Genomic DNA, 14,434 nt, shown 5'->3' on the forward strand with positions numbered 1-14,434 from the left:
AGTTTAAAACTAAGTTTGCCAGTAAGCAGATATGACTTTAGACATCTGTTGTGTAATAAAGGGTTATTTTACATGACTGCTTTTCTGTCCACAACTGCACGTCAATATTTTCTCTATCAAAAACAAAATCCACATAATCAAAAGTAACATAGGACTACCAAGTTTTCTACAATACCACAATGTTCCTCGCCCTATCACAAAAAAAGTATTCAGCCTTTACTAATTTTTTTCTTTCTTTCCCTCTTTTTTTCTTTTTTTTTTTTTAAAGCAACTGGTTGTGGGTAGTGGAAGCCAAAAGACCTTCACTAGCCAAAAGAAAAAAATACTTTACTGAGAAATATGGCAACCGACAAGTGTTTGCCCAAACTTTTTTTTTTTTGAAGTTGAAATTAATTTTATGCTGTACAAATGCAAAATAGAGCTGCACAATGAAAACACTTCTGATATATGTGTTTGTATTTCTTGTCTGTCTTCCTTCTATTTTTTACTACTGAAAAACCACGATGTGATAATGTATAGCCTACACTTCCTTATTTTTAAAAAACAGACCAATCCCATGAATACCTTTATATCCTCCTTTACAGAACTTCCCTCCATTTCTATTTTAAAAATGGTAAAGTATAAAAATATGACAAAGTGGTAACTGATTTTTTTGAGCAAGAACTGTGTAAAATATTCTCCTCTGCACAGCAAAATGCCATCACTAGTTATTTCACCAGGTGGGTGTAGAATTTTCCTAGGGAAATTCTACCACTATTACTGTCAAAGTTATCATGCTTATTTGAAAAATCTTTGGGATCATGTGTTCCCTCAGAAATGTGGTGTATAAGCAATTTCTAACCAAAAACATAACACACAAAAAAGTTATAATACTCATGAAAGAGGAGACCCTGTAGTTTTATGTACCTTGGCAAGCATAGGAACACATGCCATTGAAATATTACTCTCTGGAAGGTTTTAATCAATAAATGGAATATGATAAGTAGGACAAGGTCATTAGAACTCCAATAAATGCAACACAATGAGCACATTTGAAGGTGAAGAACAAAAGACACAAAACAGAAAATAAACCTGAATCTGAAGTGCTCATTCACAATTAAATTCATTATCTGCTGTTGCTTGTTTTCTGCCAGGTTACTAAATAAACTCACGTGAGGTACCATTACTTACTGATTTGGTTAATGCATGCCTAAGGTTTTAATTCGTGTGAAAGAAACCATCTGGAACTAAATCTTTTTGATGCTTGGGACTGATTTTCAGAATTAAAATCTTCAAAGATTCATATGCCTAATTTGCATTCACATATACTATACGGTAGCAGTATGTTAGGAACTATTAGGAAAGGGATAGAAAATAAGACAGAAACTATCATAATACCATTATATAAATCCATGGTGTGCTGACACCTTGAATACTTTGTCCAGTTCTGGTTGCTCCCCACTTCTGAACCCCAGTCCGTGACCCCCCCACAGCAGCTCCGTATGTCCCATGCTGTCTATCCCAAGCCTCCTCACCTGGCCCTGCTGTGGGGAACGCAGTCTCTCCCATCCCTCTCCGCCCGCTGGCTGCCCTCTCACCTGGTGGGCAAAAGGTATAACTGCAGCACCTCTACAGCAGAATCTATAGTCTGCAGAGAAAAAAATCTGAGGGGGGACATGAATTATGTGCATGCGCAGTGGCGCAGAATTCCCCCAGAAATAGAATATGAAGGCATTAAGAGCCAATTTTTCATATAACTCTCAACCCAGCTTCCATCCACTAATCATTCATGCATGAAATTTTGATGCACCATTACTTGTGCACAGTGACAGAATGAACATGTGCAAAACACATTTGTACGAGATTTTCAAACAAATGGATTTGTGCATGGCAAATTCTATGGTTAGGGTTACATGTTATAGTGTGCAAAATTTGAACATATGCATAAATGGAAGAATACTTTGAATACTGGTCCTAAACTCACTGTTACAGTTCAGGGATGACCTGCATTTGTGATCTCTCTTACAGTCTCTCCCATGGGCATCCTTTCCAAAAGCCCAGGGCCAAAAATAACAAAAGCCTAACTTCACTGTGTGTTCCTGAAACTTAGCTTTTTTTGCCAGAGTATGCAGGTTCCACTTGCCCCAGCCTCCCCCAAACACCGCGTTGGGTGAGACAGGTTACCCCCTGCAACTGCTGCCTCCTGGACAGTTTGACACTCCAATAAGTAGCTCTCTCCTCCTTAGTCACAGAATCCATCCCCTAGTCCATTTTTTCAGAATTCCCACCCAAAGATCAAATGGGGTTCTGATCAGGGCACCTGAACCTGAGGCCAGATTCTGTCCTGTGATGAGCTCCGCCCTCTGTAGGAATAAAAGGTACGTCTATATGGAGGGACTGAGGGGTCAGGGAATCAGAGCTCAGCGGGTTCTGGCTCTCTAATCCTGTGTGCTTGGCTCGGCTGCACCAGACCAAGCATGAGTTACGGCACTAGCTGCTCTAATTTACACAGTGGCACGTAGCCCCTAATGCAGAAACTAGTTCTTGTCGTTTTACATCAATAAAGATTTACTAACCACTAAGTGAATTCTCTGTTAGCCAACTGTGGCCAGAATCAGTCCCTCTATAACAACTGAATGGCACAAAGGGGAAGAAGCAGAAAGAATAATCTGGCCCTTATGCCTCAAATATACACAAAGGTTCAACTTGGACTTATCAAGACTGACAATTAAGCTAGTCAGCTCAAGGACCTAGTTACACTTCAATTGCCACTGCGCCCTGGGACCCAGTGATAACAGCTGTGCCCCCACCCAATTACAAGCCTGTCAAAATTTCTAATATGGATGGGACCTAACCATGTTCTGCATCCATGCTTCAAGCTTTAGCTTGATTAAAGAAAATGGTTAGGACCCATGCACACAGCACATTTTTACTACAGTATAACAGTCAAGGGACACACGCTGTAGTAACTGGGGCCCTTGGCTCAGTTACAGTAGCTGGAGAAAAATAGTCCAGTGCACCAACCTGCATAAAAAGCAGCAAAATGCATCAGAGGTGGCCAATGTGGAATTAAGTTATAGTCAAAGAATGCTTGGCCCACCAGTTCCTAGAGAAGACTAGTTTGTACGGGGTACTTCCAAGTTATCTTCATTAAAGCTATTACACCTTATGTAGATGCACCTGCCTCTGTGCACTCATTGGTCTAGCTGCACATTACAGTCAATAGCAAAGGCTGAAACAATGAACTGCCAGCATCTTAGATACCTAGATACCATGGTGATGGACACAAATGAAAAACCTGAATAGAATGGACTCCTATAGTTTAGGATAATTAAATGAAATTGGAAATCTACTAGAAGGGGATCACTCTAAGAACATGGCAGTAGAACATGTAAACTCTTTGGAATACTTATGCTGAGACCCTACTAGATGTGTGGTGTTTTTCCTGGTGCTGGCCAACAGTGGTTAACCCTGCTGAAGATGAAAGATATGAGTGAACACTGCAGAGGTGGAACTGTATGAAAACCACAATACTGGGCAAGAGCTGAAGAAAATGTATAGAGCCACTAAAACTAAATTGCAAAATAAACTTTGGTAAAGGTATGACAGACCGTGCCCTTATGTCCACCACATATACAAAACTATGATAAATGTTGTACAAAAAGTATGCCTTGTGCGGTATATTTGAAAACTCATAATTCACTGATCATTATTGTCGTGGTAAAACATGTGTGGCAATATTGTATGTAAAGTCATAAGATTATACTGTATGATGTTCCTAAGGCATATTCCGAATCTGAGGAAACAGCCCAAACCAGTTCCTCAGAGACAAAAGACAAATGGACACCTCAGCCAGTGTCAACAAAATCAATTGGACAATCACCTGGGTAAGCGGCCATTCTTTGGCAGGAAGAGGCATGTGGGCAAGAAACTTACATCTTGGCAAACAGACTTGCTTTTGCCTGAACCCCAGCTGAAGATAATTTTCAAAGAGAAATGCTATAAGGGTGAACAGAGGACACAAATCATCTCTCTCCCCTCATCTCTACTCACAGCATCAACAACGTTTGAAAGACAAAAGGAGCATCATTGAACTGAGGGTGGGGTCCTCGCTGAAAGATCCAGCCAGACTGCTGTAATCATATGGTGAGATAAATCTTTGCTTTGGAGTCACTTAGTTTAATAAGTTAGGTATTAGTTTGCATTTTACCTTTTATTTCTTTGTAACCAATTCTGACTTTCTTGCCTCATTACTTGTAATCGCTTAAAATCTTTTATCAGGGTTCTTAAACTTCATTGCACCATGAACCCCTTCTGATAACAAAAATTACTACATGACCCCAAGATGGGGAACTGAAGCCTGGGCCTGCCTCCCCTGATGAAGGGGCCAAAGCCAAAGCCCAAGGACTTCAGCCCCAAGCAGGGGGCCTGTAACCTGAGCCCTGCCACCCAGCAAAAGCCAGAGAACTCACCTCCCAGGGCTGAAGCCCTCGGACTTCAGCCCCTGGAGGCGGGGCTCAGGCTTCAGCCCACAGGCCCAGCAAGTCTAAGCCAGCCCTGGCGACACCATTAAAACGGGGTCTCAACCCACTTTGTGGTCCCGACCCACAGTTTGAGAACCGCTGATCTAAACTAATGTGTGTTTGAATTGAAGTGTTTGGGAAACTCCATTTGAGAGAACAGAGTTTGTGCATACCATTTTCTATTAATGAAATGATGGACTTTCTATGAGCTTGTACTGCACAGAAGGAAAGAGCTGGGCAGTACAAGACAAACATTTCTAGGGACAAGTCGGGGACTAGGAATTCGCTGGTGTCGCTCTGGAATACAATTCAGGAGTGGCTAGCTAGAAGCACTCATATAATTCAGCTGGGAGTGATTTTGCATGCTAGAGGCTGGGTGTAAACAGGACAGGAGCGACTGTTCTCACAGCAAAGCAGGTAAAGGGCACCCCAGGTTGGACAGATGAGAGGGCACAGCCGTTCAGTAGTCCAGATTGTACCCTGGGGAATGTCACAAATCGGTAACATCTCAAATTAAGTAAACTGATAGAACTGTAACATCAACTGAGACGGATACAGAAAAAAGTAATTTGAGTAAATAATCTTAAGAATATGAGCACTTGCTTGTGTGTGTAAATTGCACTTTGCCCCCAAAATTCTATACTATACTTTATTAAAACAAATAATATAGAACAAGTTTGGCAGCCATTTTGGAGAAAAATAAAATTTGCCAAATTTTCTTCTGCCCAGTAAGCTGCATATACACAAAGCCACTACATATGGAATGTATAATAGCTGAATACCACCAAGGAAGGGAATGAGTGAAAGAGAGGAAAATGCCTTCTATTTTAAGAACAATCTACTTTATGCCAAGTACATCCTGGAGCATCTTGGACTGAAGGATGCATGCAATGAAACTTGCAGATTCTAATTCACAAAAACATACTCAGCCAAACTGGTGACAGAACGTGTAAATCACAATCCTTGTGACAGCAAACCCACTTATTGGTGTTCACCCCAAGGGAAAGCAGGTGGTGATCATTCTGTCTGACCTTCTTTGGTGTTTCCATCAGATAGGGACAGCTCTAATTTCTACTAGGGACTCCACAGTTTCCCTCCACAGTCATCACCACTTGGGGACATGCTAATCAGGATACCTTGTCTTTGCCCTGGTCATATCCCCTTCCCAGGCAGCATCACTCACTTTTCAAGCTGTGCTAACTTAAAAGGCTCCCTGATAGAATGGAAGTTGTAGAGGAGGGGTTCTCATATGGGGGATCAGGACCCCTCAAGGGGTTGCAAAGTTATTACATGGAGGGTCGTGAGCTGCCAGCCTCCACCCCAACCCCAGCTTCCCCTCCAGCATTTATAATGACGTTAAATATATAAAAAAGCATTTTAAATTTTTAAGCGGGGGGGGTCACACTCGGAGGCTTGCTATGTGAAAAGGGTTACCAGTACAAAAGTCTGAGAACCACTGTTGTAGACCTTCACCCTCAGCCTTGGTCTACACTAGGAGTTGAGATCGAATTTAGCAGCGTTAAATCGATTTAACCCTGCACCCGTCCACACAACAAAGCCCCCCCCCCTTTTTTTTTTTACTTAAAGGGCTCTTAAAATCGATTTCCTGACTCCACCCCTGACAAGGGGATTAGCGCTGAAATCAGCCTTGCCGGGTCGAATTTGGGGTACTGTGGACAAAATTTGACGGTATTGGCCTCCGGGAGCTATCCCAGAGTGCTCAATTGTGACCGCTCTGGACAGCACTCTCAACTCAGATGCACTGGCCAGGTAGACAGGAAAAGGCCCGCGAACTTTTGAATTTCAATTTCCTGTTTGGCCAGCGTGGCAAGCTGCAGGTGACCATGCAGAGCTCATCAGCAGAGGTGACCATGATAGAGTCCCAGAATCGCAAAAGAGCTCCAGCATGGACCAAACAGGAGGTACGGGATCTGATCGCTATATGGGGAGAGGAATCCGTGCTATCAGAACTGGAGGATCAAACTAATATGCTCCAGCATATGGTTGAGCTGCAGGAAGGCAGCTGGAGCACAAACCGCCGCGACAGCCCCTGTGTAACCAACTGCCCTCCTCCCCAAGTTCCATAGCCTCCTCACCCAGATGCCCAAGAACACGGTGCGGGGGCCTCCGGCCACCCAGCCACTCCACCCCAGACGATTGCCCAAGCAACAGAAGGCTGGCATTCAATAAGTTTTAAAGTTTTAAACTTTTAAAGTGCTGTATGGCCTTGTCCTTCCCTCCTCCACCACCCCTCCTGGTGCTTCTCTCCTGCACCCCCCCTCCTGGGCTACCTTGGTAGTTATCCCCCTATTTGTGTGATGAATTAATAAAGAATGCATGAATGTGAAGCAACAATGACTTTATTGCCTCTGCAAGCGGTGATCGAAGGGAGGAGGGGAGGGTGGTTAGCTTAGAGGGAAGTAGAGTGAACCAAGGGGCGGGAGGTTTCATCAAGGAGAAACAAACAGAACTTTCACACCGTAGTCCGGCCAGTCATGAAACTGGTTTTCAAAGCTTCTCTGATGCGCACCGCGCCCTCCTGTGCTCTTCTAACCGCCCTGGTATCTGGCTGTGTGTAACCAGCAGCCAGGCGATTTGCCTCAACCTCCCACCCCGCCATAAACGTCTCCCCCTTACTCTGACAGAGATTGTGGAGCACACAGCAAGCAGTAATAACAGTGAGAATATTGGTTTTGCTGAGGTCTAAACGTCCAAATGCACATTCTACCACCATTCTGCACTTGCTCAGCCTGTAGTTGAACAGCTCCTGCCTACTGTCCAGGCTGCCTGTGTACGGCTTCATGAGCCATGGCATTAAGGGGTAGGCTGGGTCCCCAAGGATAACTACAGGCATTTCAACATCCCCAACGGTTATTTTCTGGTCTGGGAATAAAGTCCCTTCCTGCAGCTTTTGAAGCAGACCAGAGTTCCTGAAGATGCGAGCGTCATGTACCTTTCCCGGCCATCCCACGCTGATGTTGGTGAAACGTCCCTTGTGATCCACCAGTGCTTGCAGCACTATTGAAAAGTACCCCTTGTGGTTTATGTACTCGCTGGCTTGGTGCTCCGGTGCCAAGATAGGGATATGGGTTGAAGCCTGCCACCAGAACTTAGGCTACATTTAGCCAATAGTGTTTTGTGAGGAGGGGGTGTATAATGGACTGAATGGCAACTTGACACATTTTCTCAATTAATGCAAAGGACTTCGACACGCTCTAGATGAATGTGCTTCTTTATAGGAAACTGAATAAGTTTATATAAGTGTATCTAATGGATACAGAAACCAAGCTATAAAGAATGAAGATTCTTTCCCCCTTTTACCTCCAGGATACAAAATAACAAATGCAAGCTATCACTGCCTAAAATCCTTTGTTCAGCTGAAGAAGAGCCTTATAGTTCTTCTCGTATCAAGCATGTACCACACTGTCTTTCCTGACACAGATAGAGAGTTTAGAAAGACAGTAAGATTTCTTTTACCCTCTGACAAACTACATTCTCCTTTAAGGAATGAGTCAAAGTTCTTAATAGGATTTTTTCCTCTGTGGACTACTCAGAATTGCTCTTCACCGAATAGACTGCCGAGCTTTGAAACCTTTTTTTGCTAGGGTAATGGCTACGAGGACTACTGCTTTAATAGGTTGGAAATAGAGTGAGAAAGAAGTTCAGAGAGAGATATCTGTTAAAGCTTTCAGAACTGCATTCAGGTTCCAAAGCGGACACTTCCTGATTTGGAGACAACTATATACAATTTGACAGCTTATTAGAATTTGAGAACATAATGGGAAGAGATTAGATTTTGTCCATCTGACAGTAAAGTGGTACTCAGTGCTGACAACTGAACTCTAAGAGCGCCAGTGCTGAGGCCCAGTGATAACCCTGGCTGTAGAGAATTCAATATTCTCTGCAATGGTTACCTTTCTGAGTCAAATGTTTCTTTCACATAACAGCTTGAGTTTTAATGATATTTCAGTGCAAAGACAAGTATTGCATTCTCTCTTGGGATGAGTAGTTTTTATTGAGCAAAATTTTTCTTTCAAACACATACAGCATAACCTGAAGAGGTTTGAATGGCAGACAAATCCCTGCTATAAAATTCGGGTCAGAATAAAAGAGGAATCAGTCAAAACACTAACATGTTTACTAAATCCAGATACCAATTTCTTTTAGGCTAGTTATGGACTACCAGAATCACTAGTGATCTGTCTTTTGTAATATTTAATGGTATGTGTTAGAAGACTGAGTGAAAAAGCAGGATGTACATGAGAATAAAAGTTTAGTTCACGTTCTTCAATCTTCTCAGTTTTCTCCAGTTATGAAGTACTGGAAAACTGAATTTGGCTCCATTCTCTTAGCTGAATAGTTTTGTATTTGAGTTGGTCCATCTTCATACTTTATGGTCTCTTTTATATTATAAGGTATATTTCAGTAAAGTAAATGAAGAGGCACATCATACCTTCTTTTAAAGAGAACTTATCTTTGTCTCTCTACATATCCTAATGCGGGACACAATACTAAACACGGTTTGTCACATGATCACTTAGCGCTGATAATGCTAGTCGATAGAAAATATAAATCTGAGTGATACTGCCTGCCATCATTTGCCTTGAACGGTGTTCTGAGCTAAAATGAAGAAATCTTACTGGGAGAATTTACAATTGCTGCTTGCATATATTCACATGATTATATCACCTTCAGAATTATGTCCATATTCAACAGAGTCTCTATGATATGAGTAAGAATTTAACTAGACATGGCTTTAGTTTCCCTGTATTTTATCTCATTCCCCATAGTGTCTCTTTCTAAAATCCAATGTATTTCAAATTAGATGTGTCCTTCCTCAAACTTGTGTGATTGTTACTTTGATCTTCACTTATTTCAGAATATATATATGTATATTTTCACGCCTTAAATTCAACTTTCCTAACTGTTTTGTCTCTTTATATTTTAGTTAGTCTTTGCTAAAAGTCTGGAATAGGCTTGTATGTCTTTTCATTATTGTTCTACTCAGGACACTTACAAAAATGTAATGATTTTGTTTAGTTATTTTCTTTTTCCGGTTTCCCTACCTATGTTGTAAGTGACACTTACAAATTGTTTGTACAAAAGCCACTAAATAAAACTGTTGTGTATGGAATAAAGCAAACAAATACTAAGACAGATGCAGTTTTGTTTTCAGCATGTAAGATTTCAACTCTACTCGGCAAAGGAAAACAAACAAGGAAGAGGAGCATAAGAAGAACAGATTATTTTGAACAACTGTTAAGCATTTGTTTCTTATATTTGGTTACAATTTTGTTTTACTATCAGAAAAAAGAATTCAAACTACTGATACTAAAAAGGCTATAATAAAAATTTTGCTGTTTGTGAATCCATAGTGCAGTTGCAAAAAGTATCATAAAAAGCCATCGTTTCAATTAAAAAACAATAGTTTGAAAGCCTCACATAGTGCAGAAGAAAAAAAAAAACCCACCACCAAGAAACTGGATTGTATTTATTTGATCATTCCACAATTCTGATTGAAAGGGTGATTTCAGACAGTCACTGGAGCTGAGTGCATATTGCCCAGTAAATAGAATATTTTGTCCAACACACACTGACTAAACCTCAACTTTCACAGTTTAGCCTTCTTCATATTAAACCCAGAACTGCTCAGACGAAATGCAGTGCCCTCCAGGAGCTGTTCCATAACAGAGCCAGGCATCTGGCTTGCTACATGTTATTTTACTCCTCTAACCCCACCTCCCTTAGCACTGGCACAGTCTCTTACCAGGACATCTTTCCATACAAAAGTTGTTCAGCATTATGAATTAGGAGTAATTCCACCAAAGTAAACAGAGCAAAATCAGGTCACGGTTTTGATTGTGGCTACATGACCTTGTCAGTTACTGCAGTAAGTGTCCCTTGCTTTGAGACAAGGAATGGAATTTACCATATGTTCATACAGCGCCTAGCACAATGTGGACCTCACTGACCTCTAAACAGAGCACTATTGCAATATGGGACTGATCCAAAGCCCACTAAAGTCACTGGCAGTCTTTCTATCACTTTCAATGGGCTTTGGATCAGGTCTTATTTTTTACTATTTAACATGCAAAACAAGACAAAGGAACAGACATCAAACAAATCTTGGAGAACAATTAACACATTGCAAATTCAGTATCAGGAAAACTGCAGTCAATGAATTAATAGCTCATACTAGGAAAGACTACAGAGAGTATTTTAAAAAAGGAAGGATTCAACATATTACAGTGGACATTGAAGTCAGAAGACTTGTTTCTGAAACTTAGTGGGAATAAAACAAGAGTCCTTAGAAGAAAAAAAACTCATTACAAAAGCTGACTAATATGAATAAATGCATATTATAGAACGGTTTCTGGTCCTCATGTTCTCCTTTACATAGACTATGGGACATCACTTGTAAAGTATCAATTTAACGAACAGGAGATTTGTTTTTCTCCGATTTATCCAAAACCCATTTTACAATACGTAACAGCCAGAAAAGAATTCTACAAAGTGTCTTTGTGCCAGTTCATTCTTTTAACTTTCATACTAATGAAAAAAGCACATGGTTTTAGCATTTCAACATTGAAATCACATTTGCAAATGCAGGACTTTTAATATATAGCTACCTCTACTGCTCAATGCATCAATCATGCACTATTTCAGAAATATGAATGTGCATTCCAAATTTCCCCATTAAAAAAAACCAGATTAGATTAAATGTAATAACTATCCATCGGAAGACAGGAGACACACAATAAAATCCAAAACATATGATAGAAGCACTTACACTACTGAATGTCGATCTTTCATTTTAACTGCTTGTTTCCACTTTCTCCTCAAGCCCAAGAGTGCTTTTTTTAAAAAAAAAAAAAGAAAACAGTAGTTTTAAAGAGATGGTCTTTGAGTTATCGTACGTGCACAAGTCTTTTTTCTTTTAAATGGTTAAGTGTATTTCTCTTCTCATCTAAATCAAAGGGACTGAAAAGATGATCTGGGGCATTAAAGAGCACCTTGCAATCACGGCTCTTCCACAAGGCCCACAGTAGCGTTGCCTCAAACAGCAGCAGTATTGGCTGGGCCAAGGTATGGCTAAGGTGGCAAAGGCTTCTCTGACTCAGTACATCCTCAGTAGCCTTAATCTGACAAAGCCTCCATGGAATCCCAGCCACAATTTAAAGCTGCCCTCCTCTGGTGGAAACCCTGGGGGAGTGCAGTGACAGAGACACTGTCTGCTCTCCTCCCCAGTGAATCCCCCAGGGTTGGAGTGGCACCCCATTGTCAATACCTGCTTCCCTGCACCAACACAAGTGAATCTAGAAAAAAGAAAAGGAGAACTTGTGGCACCTTAGAGACTAACACATGTATTTGAGCATGAGCTTTCGTGAGCGACAGCTCACTTCATCGGATGCATTCAGTGGAAAATACAGTGGGGAGATTTATACACATAGAGAACATGAAACAATGGGTGTTACCATACACACTGCAATGAGAGTGATCAGGTAAGGTGAGCTATTACCAGCAGGAGGGAAAAAAAACCTTTTGTAGTGATAATCAAGGTGGGCCATTTCCAGCAGTTGACAAGAATGTGTGAGGAACAGTAAGGGGGTGGGGGGAATAAACATGGGGAAATACTTTTATTTTGTGTAATGACACATCCACTACTTCAAGAATCTAGCACATTCTTGAAGTACAATAGAAAATAAAAAGATCCTTACAATGGTCCCTCCTCCACTATCCAATACAGCACTGTTGAATAATACAGTACCTTAAATCAATTTTTAACTAAACTGGGAAGCCTTTTACATTTAGCAGAACAGGGTCTCTACTGGTGCAGCATGGAGGGGTTAGGGAGATTAAATCTATCCCCATAACCTGGGGCTGAGCAAGGGAAGGCTGATATTCCAGCGTATAAGCCGTAACAATAACCACAGTTTGTCCTCACCAATTGCAGATTATTAGAGCCACTAGTCCTCCAATGCAGACTTCTATGGCCAACACAAGGTTTATCCATACCATGAGCGCATGAAACCCTCAACCATTAAAAAATAGGAGTCTGCTTCTGGTATATGTGCATGTAACTTACGGTTCAGATATGGGGACATGCCATCATTCATAACCAAAGACAGTTAGCCACGTTAAGTTGTTTCCAAAATAAATAGTAAATACATAAATAATAGAAAATTCTTACTAGGGACTAAAATATAATGGCCCGTTTTCATTGTTTGGCATTTCCATTCTGTTTCTTGACATATGTAATTACACATATATTAGAGACTGGATATTATTTTCCCAAGAGCCTTAGTGACTTAGAAGCAAAAGTCCCATTGAAAGTCATGGGGACCTGTGTTCCAAAATCAGTGAGGCACTTTAAAAAACTATGATAATGAGTGGGGTTTTCCAGTTCCCAACAAAGACCCCTAATCCCTTCAGTGAACCCTAATGTATAGATCAATCTCATAACAAAGCTCCTTGAGCTCTGAGATATTTCTACTTTAGTTTCCAGTCAACTAAAACAGCTGCTCAACTCAACTAATTCCAAAATTCAATAACTTTGCAGGACCAGAAAGCTAATTTTATTTACTGGCTTTTTAATCCACCTGTTTTCACTGCAACAGTAGAAAAAATTCTTCAGAACAGTTTTTACAATATTTTGTACTGAGTAGTGTTAAGAAAGTCACCAATAAGTATTTAATTGCTTGAAGTATAATTTGCATACTCTAAAGAGACAAATGAAAATACCAAGATTATTGTCACGAAGGCTTCTAAGGAACAAGCCACCTCACAAACATTGTCCTCCATTCAGTCATTGCTGCATATGCTGGTCTCCCTGTTCAGGACTGCCATCTGCTGTCAGATGGTAAGCAAAACTGACATTCATGATAACAGAAAAGGAGTACTAGTGGCACCTTAGAGACTAACCAGTTTATTTGAGCATAAGCTTTTGTGAGCTACAGCTCACTTCATTGGATGCATCCGATGAAGTGAGCTGTAGCTCACAAAAGCTTACGCTCAAATAAGCCGGTTAGTCTCTAAGGTGCCACTAGTACTCCTTTTCTTTTTGCGAATATAGACTAACACGGCTGCTACTCTGAAACCATTCATGAGAACAAAGTACATTGTTCACAAAGCACCTTCCACCCACCTCATCAGTTCCTGGGACAGCACTATTTTTCTTAAGGAGAACTATACAGTTCATATACTTTCCTCATGGCAATAATGATGGTATTGTATTACCAGATAGGAACCAGGATGCTACAGTACCAACACTAGAGTCATGAAAAGAAGAAAAAAAAAAGCATACAGAATTGTGTATCAATAACAGAACTGCAGAAAATATAACTGAGATACCATCTTTGCCAGGTACTAAAGACATGATATTGTATGCTTTGTTTAATCTAACACTGCAAAGGTATAGCTATTTTACAGAAACTCTTATGTTTTACTGTAATCATAGTAGGAAGCTTGCCAACAGGTGCCAAAGTGAATTTCTAAAAAAACTATCACTCTAAGAGGAACAGAGAACAGCTATGGCATTTTGCTGTAATCTTGAAACAAGTGTAAATTAAAATAAGAAGTGTGAAAAAAATGTAGAGTTTAAATTACACAGCTTAACTATTTTAAATGAAGTAAAAAGGTTTTGTATAGATGTGTATACACACACACACACACACACACACACACACACAGAGTGAACTAATAATTCCTAGAGAAACTGGAACATAATTGTAAGGGGAGATGGCATTGACATCTACGGTTAAGATTGCCATACACTTCCCATTATAAGATCCTGTTTCAATGTTGCTTATAACTTTGCCGAACTTTAACCATTTAGGCTGAATTTTTTCATGCTGGGTGTTGCCATTTCTGAAACTGAAATTAGAAAAAAAATGTTGTTTTGCCCATATCTATATCTTATAACTGTTTCATTA

At 40.5% G+C, this 14,434-nt stretch overlaps 1 protein-coding gene across 3 annotated transcripts in view; it reads right to left on the minus strand.

Moving 5' to 3' along the window:
• SDHAF3 (succinate dehydrogenase complex assembly factor 3) overlaps window positions 1–14,434 on the minus strand; it is an 83,239-nt gene that overhangs the window by 37,278 nt on the left and 31,527 nt on the right. The window contains exon 2 of one of the 3 annotated variants that reach the window (XR_012638304.1): window positions 11,293–11,356. The exons of the other annotated variants lie outside the window; for them this stretch is intronic. The gene's annotated coding sequence lies outside the window, so the exon portion shown is untranslated. The remainder of the gene's footprint in view (window positions 1–11,292; window positions 11,357–14,434) is intronic. 3 annotated transcript variants of the gene reach the window in all.

Source organism: Natator depressus, chromosome 2 (assembly GCF_965152275.1).
Source record: "Natator depressus isolate rNatDep1 chromosome 2, rNatDep2.hap1, whole genome shotgun sequence".
NCBI classification, from domain to species: Eukaryota; Metazoa; Chordata; order Testudines; family Cheloniidae; genus Natator; species Natator depressus.